Source organism: Leuciscus leuciscus (genome assembly GCF_965113295.1).
Source record: "Leuciscus leuciscus genome assembly, chromosome: 17".
NCBI lineage: Eukaryota > Metazoa > Chordata > Actinopteri > Cypriniformes > Leuciscidae > Leuciscus > Leuciscus leuciscus.
This window is the reverse complement of record NC_138741.1, coordinates 18,803,843-18,810,477: the sequence shown is the minus strand read 5'-3', so window position 1 is coordinate 18,810,477 and position 6,635 is coordinate 18,803,843.

The following is a 6,635-nucleotide window of genomic DNA, read 5'->3' as shown; positions in this document are numbered from 1 at the left end:
AACGGCTCTTATTTATCCTGCAGTGACAGGATTGTGTGAATGAAGCAGGACCCACCAGAATATTGTTCAGATGTTGTTCATCTGGTTTTCATCTTTTATTTTTTTATAACACTTTACAATAAGGTGCCATTAATGTTAATCTATTAACATTAACTAATAAGCAATGTATTTGTTACAGTATTCATTAATCTTTGTTCACGTTAGTTAATAAAAAATACAACTGCTCATTGTTAGTTCATGTCAGCTTAGGTCTATTAAATAATATTAAAAGATACAGTCTTTGATTTTAATAATGTATTGGTAAATGATAACTTGGAGAACTACATTTTAGAACTACATTAATGCATACACTAATGTTAACAAAAAATGTAAACTTATTGTAAAGTGTTACCTTTTTTAACATTTTAATTAAATTAAGATCATATATTATTTCAGCATCTTACAGTTCCCTTTGCTAGGGTCACCTAGTGGGCCTTGGTGCCCTTGTCGTCATTTACTCACCCTTGCCATTCCAAACCTCTATGACTTTTTATTTCGAAGAATTTTGGTGACCAAACAGTTTTGGTTTCCATTGACTAATGTATTGCTATTTTAGGTTTTGTAATCAGGCTCCTAGTAGTATATTTCAAAGAAGTTCAGTCAGCCAGTGGAATGGCTTTTGGGTCCAATTGGGTACAGTTTTGATGGGGTTAGGATTTGGCGTGACTCCGGCCTCCTGGTTGAAAAACTCTGGATTAAAATGAATCAGAGAAAAAGATTGTCCGCCCCCATCCGGCAGCAGCTGGGAGTTTAATTACCACACCTGATTTATGCATGATTAACACACGGCTATAACTTACCTTTCGCGCCAAAGCACTGCCATAAGTTTCCTCTACTTTTCACCAAACAGGCTTGATATCACAGCAGAATGGATGTGCGTTACTCTGGCGGGAGCATATGGTATATTTCTCCGTCATCAATAATTCACGCGAAATGAGCAAAAATTAGTCGGCCCGGTTACTGCCGAGTTTGTTCCGCATTAATTTTGCCGACATGTTCTAAATGGGGTCGTTAGGCTGAAAACAAAGTGCCTCTCTCTTTTTCTCTCCGTGTATTTAAAAGAGAGAATTGCTTAGTGAGAGTCTTGTTCACGATCTTACACCTGCTCTCTTTGTAAATAAGAATATTGTTTACAACCCATTGCAGGCTATGAAGTTACGTGACTGATTATCAAATTTAGTTCTAATTGAGAAATACTTCACACCCTGCCATAATAAAGAGAGAGATCTGCCATGCAATCCTAACCGATTTTGCAGCAAGGCATGCTTTAAATGATCGTTGCAATGATGGAATTGTCGTCTGCACAGACACACACACACACACACACACACACACACACACACACACACACGGTCATATAGGCCTACGTCTGTATAAACCTACACAATCCTTAGTGCTTCTACATATTGTTGGCTTAACCTCGCATGGCCCTAATCTTTCTGTGCACCGGCTGCTGCTCTAGTGGCACTCTGTCACTCACAGTCTATGAGGTTCAGCTGAGCAAGAAAAGGGAAAGAAAAGAACAGGAACAATAAGGTGAGAAAATGTCTCTCTCGGTCCAGGCTGGCTCAAGTGCCGGCCGTGTGAGTGAAGAAGAGAGCTGGAGGTGGAGGACCATTAGACCACAGGGATTATTAGATTTTTAGGGGAGGTATGACCCCTCCTGTCCTCTCTTCTGACACCCACACTCATTCATGCACACCTAACCTGCCATGCCAAATGTAATGAATAGACTCTGACATTGTGGCAGAATTGGATGTTTGAGAATTGTGCTACCCTGTTACATGGTGAGAGAGAAGGAGAGGCTCGGGGAGCAAAGGTCTGGAATGTCACCTTCCGTCATGATCCCTAGATGATTTCTAGAGAGGTTTTATTGTTCCGAATGGAATACTACTTACTCTGGGTGCACATATATAAAAATGGATATTGATTTTTATTATTAATTATCTTTCATAATTTATATACAGTATTTTAGTAATGTATTATTTAGGCCAATCATCTAGACAAAATATAAATAATTTAAAATAAAATATTATATATTATATTATATTATATTATAGTATATTATAAAATTCTATACTATTTTGTTTAAATAAAAACTGAAACGCTGAAAACTAAAATCAGTCTTATTTAGGCGTCCTAACATTATAATGTACAATATGGATATTTATTATATTTAGCGGTGTTATTAAATTATTACTGGTTATAAAAATTATATTTAAATGAGCATTAGATGATGGCAATGTTAATCTAAATGTGAAATGATCATGAACAATATCCACCTATTTCGACACATACTGATCATAAAGTATATTGGCCGAAAACAAATAAATATATGTTTTGCATTCTTAGTATGGGTACTTCTTACTATTTCTTTAAATAGTATGTAAACAGCAGGCATTATTCCACAATAAAGTCATCACATTGCATTTGAGTCACATATGACCATCATCTTGGAAATAAAAAATGGTTATTTGGCATTTTTAATTCAGATTTGTGTAAACGTCTTAATTTTGACTTTCTGATAAGTCCAGGAAAAGACTTTAAAAAAGGGTTTGTGCTTTACACAATAGAAATGAAAGATTGAAATGGTTTTGCACACTGCATTCATTTGTGGGATAGCCTATTGATATAGCATGCTCTGTTGTATACTGCATATAGTACAAAAGTACTAGATTGGCGGGACTTTTTTAATGGCGATTTGCATACTTTGCACAGTATACTGCTGTTGAAATAATAAAGAGTATGTTTGTAATCTATTCTGAACATAGCCAGCAGCTCAGCTCACATGTATTTCCTCCTGCTCTGCTCTTGTGGAGGAATTCATGCATTGAAAGAGAGAGTGGAGAACACAAGGTCTCATTAATTTACCAATGTGGTTAGTTAAGCTCAGTCAGATATGAAAAAGAGCTTAAATCATTTGCCTAGCTTTGCATAGTTCACACCCTCTGCCCATATCACTAAATACTCACTAAACCATACAAAGCTGGCGAAACTTTTACCGCTCCATTGGTGCATACAGTAGATTTCAGTCAGCGTACGGGTTTGCCATTAAACACAGGCTAATGTGAAAGAGTCTAAGCCATCAGCCCACACCTGCTACATACTCGCCAGCTTTCTCGAAAATGCCAAAAGTGATTGGTGTTTGTAACAGTGCCAAAGACGCCTTTATTTTGTGTAAAATGTCTTGATTTTGTGCTTCTGCAAGGTTGTTTGGGGTATAAAAACGGAAAATGTATCTGAATAAATCAGTCTTAACAAATTCTACATTTGAAGATGCAGTGTGTAGGGGAAATGCAAATAGGCCTATGAAGGTTGTACAAAAGCAGAGTGTACAAAAGCAAAAACAGCCAGTTAAATGCAAACTGTAAAGTACAGGACAGGCATCAACCATGTGTGAGAGTTCAAGATGGTGTTTGTGTTGCTGTGGTAGAGGTTATAATGTGATGAGACTAGAGGTTTCAGAGTTAAATGTGTTGGAACAAATGCCTTTCATTGTCATTGATTGTTTTAATTGAACAGGATGAGAATGGGCCATTCTTTTTGCTGAAGCCTGTGGGTAAAAGGTCTAATAAATCTTTAAGACAGGTATGATGGAAAGTAAATTAAAAAGTCACACAGAGAAAATAGCATTTGAATGGACCATTACTGTAAATACATGCAGATTGTTCAAAATGAGATTAATGGACATGTATTGCTCAAAACGTTTATACTGAATATTGACTCTTTCTCTCTCTCCTAGACACTCTCTGTCAGGTGAATGTCACTTCACTGCTGGGAAATTTAACGTTGCTTTTAACCTGTGCTGCCATGTAATTACCTTGACATTTACCCTTCATTAAATCAACTCTACAGCAGCCATTTTATTTTTCCTGACTCTCCACATTGAGACAGACGCCAGTAATTATACATGCTAATAATTAGAAACAGTGGGCTGTGAAATGCAGAGCAAATACTGCAATTTCCCATGATTCCTGACCTCCCCTGCGTCGTTCATTATTTTTGTGGCGAGAGAGAGAGTTGAAGGGCAGAAATACGATTAGAGAACTGTGCGATGAGACCGAGTGAATGAGTCGGTGACAAGGGGAACGCCTGCTACTCCTCTCATTTCGTCCAACGCTTCCGTTATTAATACAACTGCCGGGGAATTGGTGCAATGGTGGATGGCGGCGGTAACGATCCACCAGGGACTCGTCAATCAAACTTCCCAATGCCACCCCGAATTGAAATTTCATCTGCATTTGAATTAGCAACATTATTCGCCAATTTACCTCAGAGTGAACATTTTTCCATTGGAGATGGAATTAAATTAGAAAATGAGTGAGTCTTTAATTTCCAGATTATTAATCACAGAATATAATTCACCTCCATATACCTTAAGGGCAACCACATTATCCTAAGTGCCATTTTATCTCCTGACCGTGAAGCTGATGCCCTGATGGCGAGGTGTCATACAAATCTAGTTTTTCAGAAGCAGATGATAAAAGAATACATCTCGCTCCATCATGGAAGACATAATATTAGCAGCACTTCCTGCCTGAGAGCTTATTTGACATGAAATTGGGTAGTTTTTAACCTATAAATGCCGCAGTAAAATTACTTTTCTGTAAGTGGGGAAAGTCAGCATAATTTGAGATTTATTCTGATGGGAAATGGGTCATGTACAAAGACCGTTCAAAGGGACTGGCTTAGCTTCAGCTGAATGAAAGTCTTGAACTAGCAAAATAGTCAAGCACTAGATTTAGAGGTTGATTTAATTGATTGTATGCTGATTCTTGGCCTGTTGTGATACTATAGCAGCCATACTAACCAAACCTTCTGAGCATAGAGTCCTGTCTGAATGTGAAACCTTTAAATGATACCTTTAATATTATAATTTGTATTATTACTGTTATTATTTAATCTGTAAATATTTCTCTTTTTTGTAAATAATGAATAACATTAAATACATTTATAAATAATTAATATAATATTATTTACTAGACAATACATTTTAAATAATTAAAAAACATATTTTTTTAAATAAAATAATTATTTTACAAACACCCATGATATCTACACACTATTATGCAGTGAAACACCTGTTACAGTACACCAAAACTCACAGTACACATTTGTCAATCATTATTTCTCTAGTTTATTACTTTTTAGCATTTATGTGCTTATTGGTTGAGGTTGTTGATGGTTCTACTATTATGTCCACTTCAATTGAAAATATGCTTTTTGTTTTAAATAAATGAAAAACATGAAGCGTACAGAACCGCAGTAAAATCTCTATATGATTTTGCATGGTGTTCGAACAGAATCCATGTCTGAAAATGGCTGTTTATTTAAAAGGCTTTCTTTTCTCCATGGTGAATTCAGGCAGAATTTGAACCATGACATAGCGGAGGGCAGCGCTGCCGTCAGACTGAACTTAATGCCAGGCAGTAATGGTGGCTCTTAGTCAAACCTGAAGTCCTGGGGTACAACAGCGCTCCCTGTGCAGGTGTGCATGAATATTAATGTTAATACTTTTAAAGCATTACAGACTTAAATGTGACAGAGCAGCTAGCGGCTAATCACAGATAAAAGCCCATTACAACTCTAACTACTGCTCTGTCTGTGGACTGAGCCACTCTGAAGGTCAGTTTGAAATGTTTCAAATCAGAAAACGCGAATACGATACTGACTTTAACGCTAGGTTTATAGACTCACATTATGAAAATGGTCTTGTTTAAAATAGTACATAAATTGTGCCTAGTTGTGCTAATGGCTATGGTGTGCTAAAGCTAATGTGCATGGCATGTTTGCTGTTCAGAGAGTTTATTCAGTTTGACTTTAGGACAGTTTGGAAACTTTACCTGGCAAGAGATAAATAACACAATCATTAGGAGGTGAATATGCTGTAGCCTGAGAAAAAACAGCATCTTTTCAAATCTTGTCTTTAAAGGCTGTGTTGTGATGTTGAAACATGCAAGTGTAAAAGACCAAATCAGATTGATAAAACAAGGTAAGAGGTCTAATTAGTTTTTGTCAAATTGACTGTTCTTGTTTTAAAGCATAATAAAACTTAAAAAGATCAGGCGTTTGAAGGAGACGCATCAACATTCAAAAGATCGGGGTCAGTTATTTTTTTACATTTTTTTATTATTATTGAAGGATTATTACTTTTACAAAAGTGACAGGGCCTTTTATAACAAAATCTATCTCTCTCTCTCTCTCTCTCTCACAGCAGCACAACTGTTTTCAACATTGATAATGATTTCTGAAGGACCAAATGACACTGAAGACTAAATAAATGGCTGCTGAAAATTCAGCTTTGCTATTACAGGAATAAATAGAACATTTATTTGATTTATTTCACAATATTACTGTTTTTACCGTATTTATGATCAGTTAAATGTGATCCTGACACATTTTTCTTCTGAATGAGAGAAAACATTTGCAGTGACAGTTACGTCCTGTAAATACATAACCAGGGTTACACTCATGAACAAGTCAGTAGATTTAATACATCTATTAGAATTCATTTGTGAAGAATTAGAGATTTTATTATATTTAGATGCCCCACGGTTTTGTTGAAAAGAGTGTTTGTCTCGAAAAGACATAGATAG